The sequence below is a fragment of the Theobroma cacao genome, chromosome 7, assembly GCF_000208745.1.
Source record: "Theobroma cacao cultivar B97-61/B2 chromosome 7, Criollo_cocoa_genome_V2, whole genome shotgun sequence".
Classification (NCBI taxonomy): Eukaryota; Viridiplantae; Streptophyta; class Magnoliopsida; order Malvales; family Malvaceae; genus Theobroma; species Theobroma cacao.
In genome coordinates, this window is record NC_030856.1 from 9,233,685 (window position 1) to 9,257,404 (window position 23,720).

At 32.7% G+C, this 23,720-nt stretch overlaps 1 pseudogene; it reads left to right on the plus strand.

Annotated features, from left to right (window-relative positions):
- On the plus strand, nt 7,186-11,303 carry LOC18594490 (annotated as a pseudogene).

A 23,720-nucleotide genomic window follows, 5' to 3' on the forward strand; every position in this document is an offset into this window, starting at 1 on the left:
ATTAGTGTAAACTAGTGAACGTGTATTTCATTATGTCACCCATGTAGTTTTGTAATTTTATGCCTAGCGACTCATAATTTATCATATAGTTTTTATAAGATACTTGTGGAAAACGATATATGCATAAAAATTTTTTGATAAAAGAAATGCGGTTGGTCGATCAATTTCCATTCAGTGAGCGGTATAATTAAGTTTATGCCCCATTTAAGGCTAAACCATTTTGTTCTACAGCGTCAAAGGTTGTCTGCCGCTCAAGAAATTAAGGTCTCCTTTCAAGAAATTGCAGCCTAGATGCATGTGAATAAAATCTATGTTTTTATTATTGTTTTTCTCAATTTTTTCCCTTCCCAAAACGAGAATCTATTCATCACTTTTCTTTCATCTTTGTGGCAGGTGGCAAAGAATGAAAATAACTTCTCTGCAAGTGATTTATGATTTAATTCTAGTTAGACTAAATGGCGGACTATAGCCAAAAAAATTGCTTGCTGCTCCAAAATAATCTTTCCTCAAAATTAATGATATTTCTTTGGGTCCACCCTCTCAATTTGATAGGTCAATGGTTTTCTCATCCAAATTGAACTCCTTGAATCTCATTTTATTGTTCTTGTTTGATTTTCAAGGAGTTTAATTTTTAATTTATTTTATATAAAAATATTTTTTTATAAAATTTTTATGAAACTTTTCATTTCATTCCCATCATTCATTAAAAAAAAAATCTTAGAAATGTTTTAAAAGTATTCTTTTCATGGTTATTACAGTAGAGCTAAGGATCAGTGGGTTTCATGTAAAAAGGGTGATTAAATCTACTGGTTTTGAAAGATCACACAAAGTGGAATCAATTGGTTTTTTGGGCGGTATATGGATACTTTGGTAGGAGATTGTTAATATAACAGTGATTGCGAACCACATGCAGTGTATCCATATTACAGTTGAGCACCTAGTGAGAAATTCTTGGAATTTATTTGTAGTTTATGGTTATCTGAATCCATCTATTAGAAATGCCTTGTGCAAGGAACTTGTGAGGTTTGTCAGATCTGTTACAAAACCATGGTTGATAACAAGTAATTTTAACTCCTTCCCATTTTCACATGAAAAGTCTAGACAGTCTAAAGGGGCAGACGACCTTGTCTTCATTTTCAAAATTTTGCAAATGATTTTGAACTGATGGACCTTAGGTTTAAAGTCCCAAAACTATTTGAAAAAGAGGTATGGTTTTTAAGAGAATCGACGGAGCAGTGTGTAATATTCAGTGGAAACTAGGTTTTAGTGATGCGATTGTTAACCATCTCCTGGGGGTGGGTTTAAATCACAAACCATTCTAATTTCAACAAGGGAAGATCGGAATGTAAATAGAACACAAATTTTTTCAATTCCAAGCAGCATGGTTGACACACACCGTATTTGAGGAGTTTGTGAAATAAACATGGGATAATTCCGGTAGTATTCAAGTTGTGTTGTTGAAGGTGAATTTTTTTGAGAAAGCAAGGCAGTGGAATAGAAAGGTGTTGAGCAACATTTTTTTTTTATATAAAAGAGGAGATTATTAGCAAGATTGACTGGGGTTGAGAAAGCACTAGAATTGCGACCTTCTAATTATCTGAGAGAGTTGGAGTACAGCTTACACTTGGAATATGAAACTGTATTAAAGCAAAAGGAAACGTTTTGATTTTAGAAGTCCAAGGTGGATTGGTTGAAGTTCGATGACTGTAACACCAAATATTTTCACCTTTAAGTAATAAGAAGGAGAAGCAAGTTAAAAATTTTACGATTTAGAGTTTGGAATGAGGAATTGTGTGATGATTAGAGGCAATTACAATTGCATGCTATAGATTTTTTTTTAATGTTTATATTCTAAGGAAGGTAATGATCTCCCGTCATATCCAATATGGAACTAGTATCCTAGATTATTTGAGGAAGCTAATGATTTTATGGGATGTCCAGTAGATAAGAAAGAAGTTTGTGAAGTACTCTTCAAGATGAAACCTTTTAAAGCACCAAGATTGGATGGTTTTCCTGCTTTGTTCTTTCAACCTCAATGGTAGGTGGTGGGGAAAAAATTAGTGGAATATATTCAAGCTGTTTTTAATGAAGCAAAGATTGGCATTAACATGTGTAGTTCTTTGATTGTTTTGATTCCCAAAGTTAGGGTTCTTGAGCACATTTCCCAATTTAGACCCATTAGTTTACTGCCAGTGGCCTTCAAAGTTTTAATGAAGTTTATAGCTAATAAGTTAAAGCCATATATGAATCTATTGATAGATGAACCACTAGCCAGTTTTATTCGTAAGAGACATATTGTTGATAATACAATTGTTGCCTAGGAGGTAATGCATTCTTTTCGCAAAAATAGGGACGAAGGGGATGGATGATGATTAAAATTGACTTGGAGAAGGCTACAATAGGCTTAGGTGGGAATTCATTCATGACTCACTCTTGGAAGCTAGAATTGTAGGTAACATTGTCGATATTTTAATTAGAAATTGGAATTGCTGTAGTTCTCATATATTATGGAATGGTGCGTGTTTTGATGAATTGTTCCTTTCGAGATGAGTGCGACAAGGAGATCCACATGCTCTGTATTTGTTTATGCTATGTATAGAAAGATTGGCTCATGGTATTAAGTAGACTATTGAACAGGAAATGTGAAAACCAATTAGATTGGGTAAACATGGACCAGTCGCAACTCCTTTATTTTTTGCTAACGATCTTAACTCCTCACGGAAGCTTCAGAAGCTTAAATGGAGCTAATAAAGGGAGTATTGGAAGATTGTTGTGTATGTTCTAGTAAGAAGGTGAGTATAGTAAAATTGGCCTTTTTTGTTCACAGAATGTATGTAAGGAGGTAATTAATGACGCAACAAGTTAGCGTAAAGAAAAAATCTTGCACTTGACTAAGCTCTTAAGGTTAATAACCAAGTTTCAAATGTAAAAACTTAAACTCAAGTTTGAGAGAAGAACTTAATAATGTTATTCCATGATTCAAAAAAACTAAGCTTAAGGGTCCTATTTATAGCATTATAGACCCAGGTCCTAACAAAACTTTACTTTTGGTTGTCTAGTACAACTAGAGTAGTTAACAAGAGATTTAAATAAATAAATGTTCTATTCCTAATTAGAACATGACTATCCTAAAGTCCTAATACAAGTAAATTAAATAAAAGAGAAATTCTATTATGCCTATAATTCGTATGTAGGACTCATAACTAAATAAGAAAAATATTAAAATTATGAATATGCCCATTTATGACTTTTGAGCTTTTCATTTTGGCTTTTGACGCTCAGCGTGCTCCAAGAAATTATCTGCTAAACGTTTTATGTTAGTCTCCTTCATTTGAGAAAAACTCGACCCCGAATTAATGGATATATCTAGATACAAGGGTTCTTCTAATAATGGTTTGATTGCTTCTTGATGCTCTACTTTTTCTAACCCTATTCAATTGACAACACTTGTTTCACAATTAGAGCATGCACCTCATTTCACTTTTTGAAAATAGTCTATCTCATTCCTTCAATGAGTAAGGGTAAAGAAAGTCTGCCCCTCCACTTTAAAAGCTTTGGTTTTGGCACTTTCCTTCATGGGCACTAAAGTAAACTTCATGCCATCTTTTCCCAATTTATAAGTGTTTTCTTTTCCATCATGCTGCGTTGCAACATCAAATTGCCAAAGTTTACCGAATAACAAGTGACAAGCACCCATATCCAGAATATCAAAATATACATCATCTTTGTATTTACTAATGGAAAAAGGTACCTTACAGAGTTTTGTTACATGAATCTTCTTTGCTGCCTTAATCCAGCCAATAGTGTATGGATTAGGGTATTTCTCTGCCCTTAATCCCAAACTTTCCATATCATCCTTACTAATAATATTCTCGTAATTACCATTATCAATAATCACATCAAAGAAACAGCTAGTGATAGTGCACCTGGTTCGAAATAATTGATGTCGTTCAATATTATCCTCCTGCTTTGGAGACAACATCATTCTTTTCACCACAGTTCTGACCATTTTCATTATCCTCATACTTGTCATTATCCCCATCCGGACCACAACAAATCTCATCATCCTCTTCTTTTCGTTCCACCACATGGATTGCTTTTTTAAGAGGACAATCACTAGATCTATGACCAAGTTGATTGCATTTGAAACACTTCCCTAAATTTGGTTTAGCATAGGGATTTGCAGCTTTCTGCCCTTCTTTTGCATCCGTCATTTTCTACTTTTCAATTGTCTTCTCTTCCTTGTACTAGTCATTGTGTACAAAACTATCATGAACTAATTTATTCTTGTTGTTGGATGCTTTATAATTATCCAAACTGTAACTCTTGCAAGAATAATCATGTCTATTTTTTTCTTGCAACATCAATTCATCCTTTAAAGCAATATTTCTTGCTTGAGATAAATTTCGTAATCCCTGTACCTCTATCTTGTCTTTGATAATTGGCTTCAACCCTTCTAGATACTTGGTAACTTGTTGCTCTTTAATCTCTCTTAGGTCATTCCACTCTGCTAGTCTCATAAATTTTGCAATATACTCATGTACAGTTTTCTAACCTTGATGGCACCTTTGGTATTGGTAGAATAAAATCTGTTCATAATCAGGTGGAAAAAAAATCTTTTTGTAACAGCTGCTTCATCTTATATCAGGTTCTAACTGGTGCTTTCTCCTCATGATTCCTTCTAAACTGTAACTTTTCCCACCATGTAGAAGCTCCATTTTTCAATCTGTAGGTGAGAAGTCTCATCATTTTTCTTTTTGGAATTTTCATATATTCAGAAAATCTATCTTTTTTCACAATCCAATCTAGAAAATCTTCAATATTCAAACTTCCATTAAAGCATGGAATATCTACCTTTAATCTGAGATTGTGGGTATCTCGACCACCATAATTATTCCTTCTATATCTTACGTACCTCATAGGTTCTGCAAAATAATCATCTTCCTCGTCTAAATCTTCCATGTGGACATGTTGTCTACCCCTATTTGTAAGAACAGGTCTGTTGATTAGCTGTCCACGAGTTGCGTCATCTCTACTACGTGGCCTTTTGTCATTCCAATTTCTGTTGGCATCTATGCCTAGAGAATCAAGTTGATTTGCAATTTCTTTAAAGTGCCATTCCAAATGTTGGAATCTAAGATCCATTCGTTGCTCCAAAGCTTTCAATGCCACCCCTTGATCTTGCACTACAAATTGCGAGGTTTTAGTTCCCTAATCATCGACATGGGAACCACCTTCTACCATAATTAGGTCATTTGCCATTAGATTGGGTCAGTTTTCCCGCCTCTAATACCAACTGACATAGTGAGTTAGTGTGAAAACAAAGGCTAGCACCTGATTAAGCCCTTAAGGTTAAAACCAAGTTTCAAATGTAGAAACTTAAACTCAAGTTTGAGAGAAGAACTTAATAATGTTATTCCATGATTCAAAAAAGCTAAGCTTAATGGTCCTATTTATAGTATTATAGGCCCAAGTTCTAACAAAACTCTACTTCTAGTTGTCTAGTACAACTAGAGTAGTTAACAAGAGATTTAAGTAAAATAAATGTTCTATTTTTAATTAGAACATGACTATCCTAAAATCCTAATACAAGTAAATTAAATAAAATAGAAATTCTATTATACTTATATTTCTTATGTAAGACTCCTAACTAAACAAGAAAAATATTAAAAATATTAAAATTATGAATATACCCATTTATGACTTTTGGGCTTTTCGTTTTGGCTTCTAACGCTCAGCTTACTCCAAGAAATTATCTACTAGACATTCTACATCAATTAACATCTTGAGGTCCCCTTGTTGCATGGGAGAAAGAGTGCTAATATTTACAAGTATTGGATCGATAAAGTTAAGAGCCGTTTATGTGTATGAAAAACATCGTCTTTATCTTATCGAGACACTTAACTCTTGTTAAATCAATGCTATCCAGTATCCCACTACACACAATGCAAATAGTTTCTATTCCGTTGGAAATTTTGTAAAAAAATTAAGTTATTGTGTAGGAATTTTCTTTGGCATGGTGAAAATCATAGCAAGAAGGTACATATGTTGCGGTGGAGTACACTTTAAGCCAAAAGCAGGAGGAGGTATGGGTATTCGAAGTTTATCCCTAATGAACGATGCCTTCATTCTAAAATTATGCTGGGAGCTGACATCCAAACCTGATGCACTTTAGGTGAGGGTACTTGTGCATAAATATAATTTTAACAGGGCTAGATACTCAGATCACATTATGTGAAGTGGTTGTTTAAATTTGTGGAGATCGATGAGCAGGTTATGGTGTGAGTTCATTAAACACCTGAGATGGTCAATTGGGGGTGGAGTATCCGTTAGTTGTTGGATTGATATATGGGTAGGAGATGTACCGTTATTTAATATTATTACAAACATGGGACTTATGGCAGATATGAGGGAACGGGTAAGGGATTACATGATACCGACTGAAGATTGGGATAAGGAGTGACAAACTGATGTGTTACCAGCTGAAGTGGTGTAGCAAATTGTTTACATAATTCCTCCCAGCTTGTCCGTTTCCCTTGATGTGCTGTATTGTGCTTCGTCCTTATTTGGATACTATACTATATCCTCAGCGTATGAACAACAAAAGAGTTTATTTGAGTCTGGCAGTACAGAGAATAGAAAAATGTGGAGTTTAGCTAGGGGATGGAGTGGTCCTCAAAGACTATGTGTTTTCCTTTTTCATTTTTACACAATCGTGTTTTGACAAATGCAGAAAGAGTGAAACATAGGCTATCGTCTGATGCTTCAAGCCCGCAATGTCGTGTTATTAAGGAATCAAGTCTCGATTTGCTTAAGGATTGTCCTGCTGCAGCAGCTCTCTGGATGCGTCTGTTGCCCCAAAACAGTATATACCAGTTTTTCAAGCAACGTTGTTAGAATGGTTGTCTGTGAACCTTAGCCAAAGTAATTTCTTCATTTTTTATGTCCCTTGGAACATTGTTTTTGGTATAGCCTGCTGGTATACTTGGAAGTGGAGAAATTTATTTATCTTTGAAGGTGAAATCTCCATTAAAGGGCGATTGAGTGTTATCAAAAGTATGGCAGTGGCAACGCATAATACATGGTTAACTCGTACCTTACAAAGTGGAGGACCAGTTAGTGGGATGGATACCACCACCTGTAGACTGGATAGCAGTGAAATCAGACGGGGCTTACAAGAGTGGAATGGGGGCTGCTTCTGTTGGAGGAGTTTTGAGAAGCTCAGATGGTACATGGATAGTGCGATGTGCATACAAATTAGGCACATGTACAGCATATCGTGTAGAGTTGTGGGAAGTTCTTCAAGGTCTCAAGATGACTTGGGAGCAAGGTTTCCGCGGAGTTAAGTTACAGGTTGATAATAAGGCAGTGGTTCAGGTCCTGAATACTTCATCTGTGATCTGTGCATCCTTGCTCTAAGTTAGATGTAATTAGAGCAATCAAAGACTTGCTAAGTAGACAATGGGAGGTTAGTTTAAGTCACGTTTATAGGGAGGAGAACAAAGTAGCTGATTTTATAGCTAATTTAGGCTTTGATTTAATTAGGTTCTGATAATTTTTTGTGTTAGTCTCCACCAATAGATGTGTCAACCCTACTGGTGAGCGATATGTGGGGAGTCTGTATCGCAATCATGATTTATCAATAAATTTTTTATTCCAAAACAAAGGTATTCTTTTCATTAAAATGTAGCATTGATAGATATAGTTGTCTAAAAAAAATAAGATTAGTCACAAAATTCTATCAAATAACTTTTTTCAAAATTTGAAATTAAACCCCTCATTGTAATGGGTTTTTATTGAAAATTTTATTTTAGTTATTAAAATGACCAAATCTAATACAAATTTGAACTTTACAATATAGTGGAATTAACCCTTTTTTTTTAAATGAGAATACATTTAAAAGTACAAATCAAAATAACAATTAAATAACTCTGAAACATATATGAACTCATTAAACCATCATATATGTTAGAAAAAATTTCGACATTTACGCTAGCCACTTACTCTTTTATTTTATCTTTGTGTAACATGTGCAAATGTCAAAATAATATTCTAGATTAAATTATGTAAACTTCTTTTGCAAATAAAATTTATATAATATATAAAAATATATTATTAAAATAAAAAGTAAAACAAATGATTTCGGAATTCATTTTGATATTTACATCATTGATTAATAAGTTTTAACATTTGAATTATTTTGGTGCTATTATTGAGAGTCCTACTTATACCCACTGCTGGTTTTCGGAAAATGAGAAGAACATTCCTAAAAATATTTTCCAAGAGCTTGACTTTGATTTTTCAAACGATGACTTGCTATCATTTACTTAATCCAAAAACGACCCAATGCTTTTATTTTTCCTTGACTTAATGTATATCATTTACTTATACGTGCTTTCATCGAAATGGTCGTTGGAATATTGAAGACAAAAACGACCCAATGCTTTTATATATCCTTGACTTAACAGTTAAAACTTGTTACTGCCTCATTCTCGCTCTTCCACGTCCAAATTTTACAATGACGAAACCAAAAACAGAACTGCCATTGCTTAGCCCACGATCCTTGCTTTACTTCTGTTCCCTAATGCTTGCCTCGCTGCGAGTGAAAACAAGGACTGCGGCGGCTCTTCTTTGTGTGGAAACCTTACCATCAGTCACCCTTTCCAATTAAAAAGTCAGCCCAAGTGTAATGACCGTGATTATAGGGTCGAATTGGAGTGTGAGAATGATAATCGCACCATATGGGTCAGGGAAAATGGGAAATTCTATGTCAAGGAAATCTTTTATTCTAATTTTACGATCCGATTGGTGGATGGGAGCCTGGATGCGGATATTTGCTCCCTCCCGCGCTCTTCTGCTCTTCCTTTTTATGATAGTCCATGTGATCCCATATGGTTTGATTATCCAAAGTATCCAAATGGATCATTTTATGTACCTTCTAGGGACATGCATCTTGTCAATTGCACAAGACCAACGAATTCTTCTCTGTACGTTGATGCCTCTCTTTGCACCAACAGCTCTTCCCATCCACCTCCCTACTTTTACTTTTTAGATCAAGAAACACCAACCCGCGATTTCAATCCGTTTTGCACAGTCATAGCCGAGAGGGTTCGAGTTATAATTCAGAATATCACAGGTCTATCTACTTTGGATATCTACGAAAAGCTATCAATTGGCGTTGATTACTCATGGGACGACCATGGTTGGATTTGCTTGGAGGATAAACCTTCAATATTTCATACGACGTAAAAATTCTCAAGGATTTCAATTCTATTTTCTTAGGTTGTGTTTGGTTGGGACTTCAAATTCTAACTTGAAAAATTGTGGTCAAATAATTATCTTGAATGAAAAGTTTCCCTTTTTTTAATTTTCTGCAATTTGGATTTTGAAAATTTTGAATTCATGTCATTGTAAGTTTGCTGATTCAAACGACAGTTTATATCAAAATTCGGCTTTAATATCTCTCACTTTCAAATAAGGTTAGATATGCTAACATAATGTTTTCTGCTTTTGTAGCTCTGTTGCTTAATAAACTTCTTTTGGCAGCGGAAAAGAAAAATAAAAATGAAAACATAATGTTCATTATGTTTCATTTTTAACATTTTAAATTCTTTTCGGGTTCATATATTTCTTTTTGTATTTTCTAATCGCCCAAACAGGGAAAAAGTTTCTTAGTTTATTTTCCTTTGTTACTAATTCATTTATTGATTCTTGTTGTGTTGAATATTGTAGATTGGCATCGGTGAAGTATGCATTGACAAACTATATGGACAGCTATGTATATTTTCTTATGCATGGCCCTCATGTATCCAGTAATACAAAATATCCACCTAAAAGTATGCTTTTGCATTGTTCAAACAGAATTGTTCTTATTGGATTTGTCTCTTTGTTCGTTCAGTTGAAATAATCTATATTTTGTTTTTTGTCATGGTGTCTTTCTACAGGAACGTATTTTCTCTGTCTTGGAATTACAGGTAAGTTTTAGCTTTGCAAAAGAATTGAGCAATATCAGTGTTCTCAATTATTTACAACTAGGGGAGCATTAAGATGTTACACGAATATTGTACATTTTGGGGATCCAATAATTCTCTCTTTTTCTTTTTTTTTTTCCCCTTAATTTGTCTTTTGCAACCATGCTCATTCAAAGATGCTAATACATGTTCCAACAATTTTCTTGAAAAGGAAGTAGAACTTTGCTGGGGATATCTTGCTTGATTGCGCTTGCTATGTACAAATTGCGGAGGAGACATTTATGTGCGGATGATATAATTGAAGAGTTCCTTCAAAATCAAAATAATTTAATACCTATTAGGTATGCTTATCGTGAAATAAGAAAAATGACTAGAAATTTTCGAGATAAATTAGGTCAAGGTGGTTATGGTTCAGTGTTTAAAGGAAAACTTTGCAGCGGTCATCTCGTAGCAATAAAGTTATTGGGCAAGAAAGCTAATGGGCAAGATTTCATTAACGAAGTTGCAACAATTGGGAGGATTCATCATGTTAACATCGTAAAACTTATTGGATTTTGTGTAGAGGGATCAAAACAAGCTCTTGTATATGACTTTATGTCAAATGGATCTTTAGATAAGATCATATTTGCAGAAGAAAACAAAATCACCTTAAGTTGGCAAAGAATGTTTGATATTGCGCTTGGGGTGGCTCAAGGAATTGAATATTTACATCAAGGATGTGACATGCAAATTTTACATTTTGATATCAAGCCACACAATATTCTTCTAGATGAGAACTTTATCCCAAAAGTTTCAGATTTTGGTCTTGCTAAACTTTATTTTGTAGATGATAGCATCGTATCTCTCACAGCAGCACGAGGCACAATAGGATACATTGCTCCTGAATTGGTTTACAAAAACATTGGAGGCATCTCGTATAAGGCTGATGTTTATAGTTTTGGAATGCTATTAATGGAAATGGTAGGAAGAAGGAGGAATTTGAATGTGCTTGCCGAACACTTAAGTCAAATATACTTCCCCTCATGGATTTATGGCCGATTTCATCAAGAAAAGGGCATTGAGATGGGAGAGGTTTCAGATGGTGAAAAGATAATTGTGAGGAAGATGATAATAACAGCTTTTTGGTGTATACAAGTGAAGCCTAATGATCGTCCTTCAATGAGCAAAGTCTTAGAGATGCTTGAAACTGATGTTGAGCTCCTTTAGATGCCCCCTAAACCTTTTCAACTTCCTTTTGAAATATCAAGTGAGGATCATGTTGATAACAATCCAAGTGAGGATCCAACTTCATCACTTCTTTCTTCAAATGAAATTAGCTTAAATATAGCCTAAGTTATGAAACTTTTCATTTTATCACATTATCTTTGTACTTTGATAACAAGAAAAAATCATGTCCCTCTAGAATTTTGTATGGTAATTTCCAAACTTTGCTTTGTATTTTGAGCTATGTTTCTATGGGTTTTCTTTTTGCATACCATTTTGTTCTTTATTTTATAATATCCCTCATTTTGCTTATTTGACCTATCTTATTATTTCTTTTGTTAAGCTTAACCTTCCCCCTCTTTGTAGAGATGGCTTAGAAAAATAAAAAATTAAAAATGGTAATGGAACCAAGAATTCCATAAGATTTAAATTCCAAGACAGGGCCCTAGTGGTTGCCTTTGTTTTATAATTTAAGTCCAAGTATGCCAAAGATAAAAAAGAGAATAGAAAATGAGTAAAAGTTATGTTATTACTTCTAAAATGAGCATTAAGTTGAAATAAAATGTTACTCTTCTTTCTTTTATCTGTTTCTTTATTCTAATAAAATTTTAATAATTTATACAATTTATATATGAAACCATTTATTTGTTTAGTTATACAAGAAATTTTGACGATTTTTTTATTGCTTTCTACCTAAATCTTGATAGATTGTTAATTCTCAAAAAAAAAAAATCATAAACCAATTACATAACTCTGAAACATATATAAACTAATTAAATCATCATACATGTTAGAAAAAATTCCGACTTGTATGCTAGCCACTTACTATTTTGTTTTATCTTTGTGTAATACGTGCAATTATCAAAATAATATTCTAGATTAAATTATATAAAATTCTTTTGCAAATAAAATGTTTATAATATATACACATTTATTATTAAAATAAAAAGTAAGACAAACGATTTTCGAATTCATTCTGACATTTACATCATTGATTAATAAGTTTTAACATTTGAATTATTTTAATGCTACATTTAAGCATTTGACTTATTGATTGGTGCATAATCCCCTGCTTAAATAACAGAGTTTGATTCCCCATCTTCTAATTAAAAAAAAATATTTTGGTGCTATTATTGAAAGGTCCTATACCCATTGCTAGTTTTTGAAAAATAAGAAGAAAGTTCCTAAAGATATTTTTCCAACAGTTGGACTAATTGGTTAAACTGTTTTCTACATTGACTTATGATTTTTCAAACGATGATCGCTCTCATTTACTTAATCCAAAACAAGCAAAAAAAAAAAATCTTTGTTTGGAGCCAGTCTTGCCATAAGTTAATATCTTCACTAGAGGACTATTACTTTATAATACTGTTTCAATTGGATTGTTTCTCTCTTTGTTTGGATGGTTGGTGGCTTTGAAATTTTGGATCTTGTTCTAACTTTTTGACAAAAAAGAAAAAGCCTTTAATGGATTACCATATTTAGGTTCGTAAAATCTCTTAATAATCTTACTCTTTTTCATTTAATATTTTTTTATTTTTGACATAAAATGTCATTAAATATTGAACATCATTATTATAAAAAAATTTAAAATAAAACACATTACATTAAAGGGAGAGGCTATTGGCACTCCCTATTGTCTATTTGCACTCCCCACGAACAACTTAACATTGTACTTTCTTAAATTAGACTCACTTAAATAACTTCTTTTTATTAAAGTTAAACTTTAATTAAATATATTAATGTTTTGTGTACTTCATATGTTTTTGATGATAACAAAACATATCTCATTCATTAATATTTAACTTTATAATTTAAGTGTGTAGGATTTAATTTTATAACCCTAACAAAGCGGTTAATTAAAAGTAAGTCAAGAAGCTTGTTGAATTAAAAGAAGAAGTTAATTGGTCGAAAAAGGAGAAGGCAAGTAATGAACAAAGATAGAACCTTAGTAATTGATTATCAAGTCACCTTAATCAGTTAAGGAGTGGCTGTGTGATAAGTTGAAGCAAAACATAAAAATGCTAATCAGTTAAGAAGTCTGATAATCGGTTAAAGCACAAGGTCCTAGTATCTTCAAGTGCCAAAAACAAGTTTGAAAATATTATTGACCGTTGAAGGGAGCTAAAACGGAAAAGTTTAATTTTCAAAGAACTTCTAGTTGATTAAAGGTGATTTTAATTGGTTGTGGTTGAAAGAAGTGAAGGTTCAATCAGTCAAGGGACGTGCTGACCAATTAGAGGAAGACTACTGTGTAGAGAAGTGAAAACAAAAGGTTTGTAATCAGTTAGAGCCTGCCATAACCAATTAGAGAAAGTCTGAAGACAAAAAACTCTTAATTAGTTAAAGCCTCCTGTAATCAGTTAGAGCAGAGAAAACAACAGCAGGATTGTTGTTTAATTTTTTACCCATGTAAGTATACGTATCACAAATATAATATAGTGATGAGTAAAGTATCGTTCCCACAAAGAATTGTTTTAACTCCTTTCGTTAAGTACTAAAATTGACACAACCTAATCTTATTTAAATAATTAAAAATATAATTAAAACTAATAAACTAATAAACTAAACATAAAACTAATCTAAAATCTATTAGCAAATTTACTTTATTAAATTTGAGTGACTACCAAACCTAAGATTATGATATCCCTCAATACTTTATCTAAATATTGTCTACCTTTTTCTCTCTCTTAATTCAGTTTAATGGGTTAAGTTTTTTTTTTTATAATTGAGGGAGGGGGGATTTGAACCCTGCTCTTAAGTAAAGGGGATTATGCACCAACCACTAAGGTAAATGCTCGGTTGCGTTTAATGGATTAAGTTGCTAACCTAGAGTCTTAAGTTATTTACAAGTCTCTGTCGAGTTTCTCATAAAAATACCTTCCTCAATTAATTTACTATATGTCTATGCAAATTATATTGAAGAAAGATTCATTAAGTTTGTGCTCTAATCCGGGCTACATATGGCTTATAGGTGTATGTCTACCTTATATGAAAATCAAACCACCTAATCAACTAAGTGTATTTGATCATACGCTATTCTATTCAAGGTCTACCTAAATCTCCTTCGTCAAGGTTTAACCTAGGTTTCCAATTCAATCTAATTGGTGGCTAATCAACTAGAAGCATTAAGAACAGAATAAAATAAACAACTTAAATCTATCAAACATAAGTAAAAGAGAGATAAATAGTTCAGGCTGCGTATTGAGTTCAGTCATAATCTTATATTAACATTTTAGTTCCCTATCAAGTCACACATCATCATTGAATGAAGTTTAAACATTCAAATCAAACTAAGAAAAATAAGAAAATAACAAAAAGATAGCAAAACCTAAGAATTGTATTCTTGATCTCCAAATCTCCTTGAATCCTTCAAATTCTTCTTTGCTTCAATAACTTTGTGACTGAACTCTCAATTATCAATTTGGTGTTTTATTCCTTTTTCTTCTCCTTTAAAAGTCTTCTGAAAGGTTATTTTTATAGGCTTTGAAGTTAAGCTAAGTTGGGTGAAGAAAGAAGTCAATTTTAGTTGGGATTTCCTCATCTGACTATGTGGGCCGCAGCCTTGCCCAATTTATTAACAGAAATCATAATTGCTCTATGACTGCTATAGTGCATTAAATTTGACAAGATCTTTGACCATCTTCCAGGTTGAACTGGTAAAGTGGTAAATATGAAAGTTGTAGAGTTTTCTCTTGTCTTTCCAATGATTCAAGAATTGCTTCATTTAAAGCTCTATAGAGAGAGTTATGGTAGAAATATCAAAACATGTGCAGTGAAAGTCTACACCTCAAAATTGCTCTTCTTCTTTCACTAAAATTCTTCTTTCATCAAATATCTACAAAAACACAAATAAATCAACAACAACCTATCTTAACCACATTAACATCAATTTAAGCATAAAATTAACTAAGATTAGATTGACTCACCTAAACTAACTAATTTAAAATAATTAAATAAAATATACTAATTTCTATGCATTACTACAGGAACTAAGCTAATTTATTATCAAAATTAAACCCAAATAACTCTTTATCATAAAGTTATCAAGGACAGTGCAAGACAGAAAGTCTATAATCGGTTAGAGCTGCCTATAACCAATTAGCTGAAGTTTGTCTCTCTTTTCGAATTTAAACACTAGAGGATAAAATAATAGCTAAAAGTGTATCAGAGTTGTTCCTAACAGCTAAAAACTGTCTCCAATAGAAAAATTTGACTCCCCAAGTATAAAAGGAAGTTCCAACAGTCAAAGAAAAGAGAGTTTTTGGAAGATTTAAAGAAAAAAAAGCTACTTTGAGCAAAAAGCCAACTATTCTTTACCAAAAATACTTGTTCTTCATTCCAATTCTAGATAAAGTGTTTGAGCTAGATTGTAATCTGTCCAGACTTGTGAAGGCACTTAGTTGTACTTCTTTTTCTTCTCTTTCTTGGGAAATTAGAGTGTGGGAAATACTTTAAAGCTTATTGTAAGGGATTAGAGCTTGGATTAGAAATTTACCTTGTAAAAGCTTGGTGGAAGCTGTTAATTCCACTAGTTTAGTGAAGTTGGGTTTAAAATCCTTTATTAGGAGATCAAGGTAGTGGATGTAGGTCAAAGGGATTGAACCATTGTAAATAGCTTTGTTTTGTCCACTTCTCTTTACCGTTCCTTACTTAGTGTCTTTTATCCACTACAAGCTTTATTTTCACTCTCCTCTAATTGGTTAAAAGGTTTATCTTTCAAAAAGGGCTGAACTTAAAATTTTTAGTGCTCTTCACCCCCCTCTAGCATTCCATTGGGATCAACAAGTGGTATCAAAGCCATACCCTCAAATTTAAGGCTTTATATTCTTAAGGAAGATCCACATGGCTTTGCAAAAGTTAGTTGTTACTGAAGGAAAATCTACAAATAGGCCTCCTCTATTTGATGGGTCAAATTATGCCTATTGAAGTACTAGGATGTCTATATACATTAGAGCCCTTGACTATGAAATGTGGGATGTTATTATGGAAGGACCATATATTCCCACCTCACCTAGTTTTGTTACTAGTGAGAAAATGCCTAAGCCTAGAGCTGAATGGACTGAGGATGAAGTCAAAAAGGTCCAAAAAAATTTTAAGGCCATTAACACCCTTCATTGTGCAGTCATTCCTTTGGAATTCAACAAAATCTCTAGCTGTAATACAGCCAAAGAGATTTGGGAAAAACTTAGAGTCATTCATGAAAGGACGCCTTAAGCAAAGGTGTCCGAAGTTGCCTTACTTACCTATAATTATGAAATGTTTAAAATGGAACCAGGTGAAGATGTTACTAACATGTTGGATAGGTTTACCAATATTACAAACAAGCTCAATCAACTTGGAAAAACCATCCCTGAACATGAGTTAGTGTTGTTCAATTTTTTACCTACGCAAGTATACGTATTGCAAAGATAATATAGAGATAAGTAGAGTGTCGATCCCACAGAGAATTAAATTAATCCTTACTGTTAACTACTAAAATTAACACACCCTAATTTTATCTAAACAATTAAACTTAAAATTTAAAACTAATAAACTAAAAACTAAAACTAATCTAAAATATATTAACAGAATTATTAACTTTTAGTGATTACCAAACCTAAGATTATGATATCCTTTAATACTTCATCTGAATATTGTCTCTCTCTCTCTCTCTTTCTTATCCTAGTTTAATGGATTAAGTTACTAACCTAGAGTCTTAAATTATTTACAAGTCTCTGTCGAGTTTCTCATAAAAGTACCTTTGTTAATTAATTTACTATATGTCTATGCAAATTATATTGAAGAAAGATTCATTAAGTTTATACTCTAATTTTGGCTATGTATGGCTTATAGGTGTATGTCTACCCTATATGCACATCAAACCACCTAATCAACTAAGTGTATTCGATCATACGCTATTCTATTCAAGGTCTATCTAAATTTCCTTCGTCAATGTTTAACCTAGATTTTCAATTCAATCTAATTGGTGGCCAGTCAACAAGAAGCATTAAGAACAGAATAAAATAAACAACTTAAATCTATCAAACATAAGTAAAAGAGAGATAAATAATTCAAACTACATATTGAGTTCAATCATAATCTTAGATTAACAACTTAGTTCCCTATCAAGTCACACATCATTATTGAATAAAATTTAAACATTAAAATCAAACTAAGAGAAAAAAGAAAATAACAAAAGGATAGAAAAACCCAAGAATTGTATTCTTGATCTTCAAATCTCCTTCAATCCTTCAAATTCTTCTTAGCTTCAATAACTTTGTGGTTGGACTCTCACCTGTTAATATGGTGTTTCATTTTCTCTTTTTTTAAAAGTTTTCTAAAAGGTTGTTTTTATAGGCTTTGAAGTTAGGCCAAGTTGGGTAAAGAAAGAAGTCAATTCCATTCAAGATTTTCTCATCAGACTACGTGGATCGCAGCCTTGCCCAATTAATTAACATAAATTGTAATTGCTCTAAGACTACTACAGTATGTCAAATTTAATAAGATTTTTGACCACCTTTTAGGCTGAACTGGTAAAAGTAGTAAACATAAAAGTTGTATTTTTTTCTCTTATCTTTCCAATGGTCTAAGAATCACTTCATTTGGAGCTCTGTAGAGAGAGTTATGGTTGAAATACCAAAATATGTGCGGTAAAAGTCTACACCTTGAAATTGCTCTTCTTTTTCCATTAAAATTCTTCCTTCATTAAACAGTTACAAAGGTACAAATAAATTAGTAACAACCTATCTTAACCACATTGACACCAAATCAAGCATAAAATTAACTATGATTAGATTAACTCACTTAAATTAACCAATTTAAAATAATTTAAATAAAACCTACTAATTTCTATACATTGCTACAAGAACTAAGCTAAATTACTATCAAAATTAAGCCAAAATAACTCTATATTATAGAGTTATCAATTAATGAAAAGATTACTTAGATGTCTCCCCAAAAGTTGAAAGCCCAAAGTTATAGCTATTCAAGAGGCTAAAGATTTCAATGTGGTCACACCTGATGAAATTTGTGGCTCACTCCTCACACATGAACTTGAAATGAAAGAAGAAGAAGAAGAGGAAAAGAAAGAAGCCAAAAAGAAGAAGAAAAACCTAGCACTTAAGATTAGCTAACTAGAGGAAGAATTAGAAGAGCTATCAAGTGATGATGATGAAAAGCTAGCTATGATGGCCAAAAAATTTAGAAAGTTAATGGGACAAAAAGGCAGAAAGTTTGGAAGAAAATATTATAGGAAGGATCAAGGTCTTTCTTGGAAAAATATGCACAAGGATGATTTCAGCAAGAATGATGAGATGGTGTGTTTTGAAGGCAAAAAACCAAGACACTTCATATCAGAATGCCCATTACTCAAAGAAGACACCTTAAAGAAAATGAAGAAACCAAAAAGAGCAATGGTAGCAGCAACATGGTTTGATAGTGATTCATCAAGTTCAGAAGAGGAAAAAGAAAAATTAAAAGAAATAGCTAATTTCTGCTTGATGGCAAAGGAAAAAGAAATTGAGATAACTTCTAATTCATTTGACATTTCCTATGACGACTTGCAAGATGAATATGACTGCTTATGTGCTGAATTCAAGAAACTTACCTTGACATATAAAACTATGAAGAAAAAGATTGTTGCATTGAATCACGTATTAGAGAAAATTAAGTTTGAATAAACTCTGTCTTTGAACAAAAAAACATACTTCAAATAGAACTTGAACAATCCAAAACTGATTTTGAATGTTTAAAAACACTGCACATACTTTAAATGCTTAGAGTTACAAAGTGCTGTTGATCAAAATACTACACTTAAAGCTGATAGAGAGCAAAGGTCGAAAATGAAATTAAAAGATAAAGAAGAGTTTAAAAAGAAAACAAACCTTCAAAAAAAAAAGAATGTTGTCTCATGTCACTGTTATGTGTGTGGTAGGAAGGGTCATTTGCCTTATGAATGTTTTCATTCTAATATAATCTTTTCTAGAACGAAATTGGTTTGGGTTCCAAAAGGATCCTATGTGATTGTTACCCCCAAGGACCCATCAAAGTATGGGTACCTTTAAAGAAAACCTGAAAATCTGTTTTGTAGGTTGAGCAAGGACAAAAAGATCAATGTTTAGAAGCTCAACCTAAGGAAAGGCAACCTTGGTTCTTAAACAGTGGCTGCTCAAGGCATATGACTGGGAATGAGAACTTGTTTTCCAAGCTTGATAGAAACAAAAGTGGTAGTGTTTCCTTTGGTGATGGCTCCAAGGGTGTTATCCAAGGAATTAGAACCATTAGTAACTTATTACAAACTCAAATCAAGCATGTGCTATATGTTAAAGGCCTAAAACATAATTTGCTAAGTATTAGTTAACTTTGTGATAGAGGCTTTAGAGTATGCTTGGATTCACATGGATGTCATGTTTGGATTCACATAGATGTCAAGTAATTAATGTTAACACTAACAAAGTTGCATTCATTGGTAAAAGAATAAAGAATATGTATGTTATCTTTCTTGATGAAATTAAGACTTGTGAATCTTGCTTTATTGCCAATGATGTATGTGATAGTTGGTTGTGGCATAGAAGACTAGGACATACTAGTATGCCTACCATTTCAAAACTTTTGAGAAAAGACTTAGTCATTGGACTTCCAAAGATATGATTTGGGAGTGACAAAGTTTGTGATGCATGTCTATTTGAAAAACAAGTTAGAAGTTCTTTCAAATCGAAGAAAGTCATATCAACTTCTAAGCCACTTGAATTACTACACATTGACTTTTTGGGACCAATCACTGTTGCTAGTTTAAAAGGCAAGTCATATAGCTTTGTTATTATTGATGACTACTCTAGATTTATATGGGCACATTTTCTTACTCATAAAGATGATGCATTGCCAATTTTTATTAAGCATTGTAGAAGAGTTCAAAATGAAAAAGGCCTCACCATTGTTGGTGTTAGAAGTGATCATAGTGGTGAATTTAAAAGTGATAGTTTTGAAATCTTTTGCAATGAAAATGGTTTTGATCACAATTTTTCTACTCTTAGAACTTCACTGCAAAATAGAGTTGTTGAAAGAAAAAATAGGACTTTAAAAGAAATGGCAAGAACAATGTTTTGTGAAAATAACTTGCCAAAATATTTTTAGGCTTAAGTTGTAAACACTGCAGCTTATATATTGAATAGAGTTTCCATTAGAGCCATGATTTCTAGAACCCCTTATAAGCTTTACAAAGTAAGAACACTAAATATTTCTCATCTAAGGAGTTTTGGATGCAAATGTTTTGTCTTAAATAATGGAAAACACACCTTGGAAAAGTTTGATGCTAGGAGTGATGAGGCAATTTTCTTGGGCTATGCATTGAATTCTAAAGCATATAGAGTGTTTAACAAAAGAACTATAGTTATAAAAGAGTGAATTCATATTGTTTTTGATGAGACTAATGATGCACAAAGAAAGGTAGTGCTTGATGATGATGATGCAGATGACATTGAGAAGAAAATGGAGAAGATGAGCTTGGACAACAAAGAAAATGATGGAGAAAGCTTGAAAGAGAAAGATGATAATGAACCACCACTAGAAGACTTGCAAAAAATTGAAGAACAGCACAATGATCTTCCTAAAATCTGGAGATTAGTAAGGAGTCATCCTCAAGAACTCATAATAGGTGATCCCTCGGATGGTGTCAAAACTAGAAGGGGATTAAGAGAAGCTTGTGAGTACCTAGCATTCATATCACAAGTGGAACTAAGGAACTTTGAGGAAGCTGAAAAGGAAGATAGTTGGATGATTGCAATGCAAGAAGAATTAGGCCAATTTGAAAGGAACAAGGTGTGGATTTTAGTTCCAAGGCTAACCAACCATCTATTTTTTGGAACAAAATGGGATTTAATAACAAGATGAATGAGTTGGGAAATGTGGTAAGAAATAAGACAAGGTTAGTTGTTCAAGGCTATAATCAAGAAGAATGTACTGATTATTTGCTTCCGTAGCTAGACTAGAAGCTATTAGACTTTTACTTGCCTATGCATGCCTTATGAACTTTAAATTGTTTCAAATGGATGTTAAAAGTGCATTTCTTAATGGCTTTATACAAGAAGAGGTATATGTTGAACAACCTCCTAATTTTGAAGTGTTTGATAAAATTGATAATGTATACAAATTGCATAAAGCTCTCTATGGACTAAGACAAGCTCCTAGAGCTTAGTATGTTAAACTTTCTAAGTTTTTTATTGAAAATGGATATTCTAGGGGAAGTGGTGATAATACTTTGTTTATTAAGAAAAATGAGACTAATTTGATTGTTATTCAAATTTACGTTGATGATATAGTATTTGGTGCTACTATTGAAAGGTTGTATGAGAATTTTGCTAAAAAAATACAGGGAGAATTTGGAATGAGCATGATAGGAGAACTAAAGTTCTTCCTTGGTCTATAAATCAAGCAATGTGAAGATGGAATATTCATCAACCAAGAAAAGTATACCAAAGAAATGCTGAAAAAGTTCGGTGTGATGAATATGAAGTCAATTGGAATTCTTATGAGCCTTTCCACAAAGCTTGACAAACATGATAAAGGAAGATATGTGGACCAAAAGCTCTATAGAGGTATGATTGGTTCACTTCTTTATCTTACTACAAGTAGACCTGATATATTATTTAGTGTATGCCTATGTGCAAGATTTCAATCATGTCCCAAGGAATCACATTTGACTGCAGTGAAAAGAATATTTAAATATCTCTTGGATACTCAAAACTTCGGGTTATGGTATCCAAAAGGTTCATTTTTTAATCTTTTTGGCTATTCCAATGCTAATTTTGCTAGTAGCAAAACTGATCGGAAAAGCACTAGTGGTACTTGTCAATTCCTTGAAAACATGCTTGTGTCTTGGTCTTGCAAGAAACAAAATTCTGTTGCTCTATTAACTATTGAAGCTGAGTATATATCACTAGGTAGTTGTTGTGCACAAATTCTATGGATTAGACAATAACTAAATGACTCAAAACCCCCATTAATTGTAATAATATGAGCGCCATTAACGTCTCCAAAAATTCTGTTCAACATTTTATGACAAAGCACATAGAAATAAGACATCATTTCATTAGAGATCATGTGCTTAAAGGAGATATTGAAATAGATTTTGTAAACACCTTCGATCAATTAGTGACATCTTCACAAAACCATTAAATGAAGAACAATTTTGTAGAATTAGGAAAGATTTAAGGATGATTGATGCTACTGAAGTCTAAATTATGCTAAAGTAATGATGTTTTGGATGATATAAATTCAATGATGATAATGTCTATTGTTTGGTGCAATTGATTAGTGACTATTATTGGTTAGCTAAAGGACCCTACATGGAAGATAAGATTCATTCTAATCAGTTAAGGATTTCCCTAATCAATTAAAATAGTTTTGTGTTATGGGGGTTAACTTAAATCAGTGAGGTAATAATCAGTTAGCAACTCTCTTAACCGATTAATGCAAGTGTGCTAATTAAAGGGCTTTCAAGTTAAAAATAGTGTAATCGATTAAGGCTTCCTTTAATTGATTAGAAGATAACTGTGAAAGAGATAAGCTATCGCTCAAGAATTTTTCAAAATAAAAAAAAAACTGGTCCGGGGGTACGGGACAGTTTCCACTCAAAACCTGAGTAATCGGTTATAACTCCCCATAAAAGACCCCCCCCCACCTACTTAGTGAATTAGTTACATTGAAAATCAAATACTTAAGAGACCTTAGATTTTCCCTTCCATATTTTCCTCTGAAACTCAAGAAACCCTAAGAAAGAAAAACCTATGGCAAAAACTTCTTTCACCCACAAGGTAGTCGAAAAGGGGAAAGGTAAAAGGAAAACTGATGATTCTTCATCACATTTTCCAAAAAAGAAAAGAAAAATCAAAGGACATTCAGCAGAGAAGAAAAAGGGAAGCAAAAGGAAAATAATAGAGAAAGAGAAAGGATCAACATATGCAAGAGCTACGACAGGGAAAGGTACTGGTTCTTCTTCTTCTTCTTCTTGATTTTGAAATGACATACATGCTAATAGATTTTGGAGAATCGAGAATGCCATAATTTCCTGTGGAAAATTTTTTGATTGGGATAGCTTTAATGATTCACCGGGAGTAAAAGAAGATTTAGAGAGATATTTTGAATCTTTGAAATTAAGATATATGAGTACATGTAGAGATAGAATGTACAGTCCAACTCTGATTAAGGAACTATATTCTAGTATAGCTATTAACAAAACTGAACTGAAAAAAGAAGAGGAATTTACAGAGGATAGATTAAATGTGTTTTTAGATGGTGAAGATTTTCAAATTAGTGCTCATGATCTAGGAAAATTCCTTAAGATTGAATTCGAAGTAGGAGACTGCAAAATACTAGAGAAACATTAGCCAAACTATCTATAGGAAGTTATCACTGGAAAAAGGGAGAAGTTTCCTTCTAGAAGCTATGCCAGTGAGATAAAAAATGCTCAACTTAGAATTCTTCATTATTTCATATCAACTACTCTCCATGGAAGAAGTAGCATCTTTAATTATGTGAGTGCATAGGATTTGTAGCTAATGGAAGTTG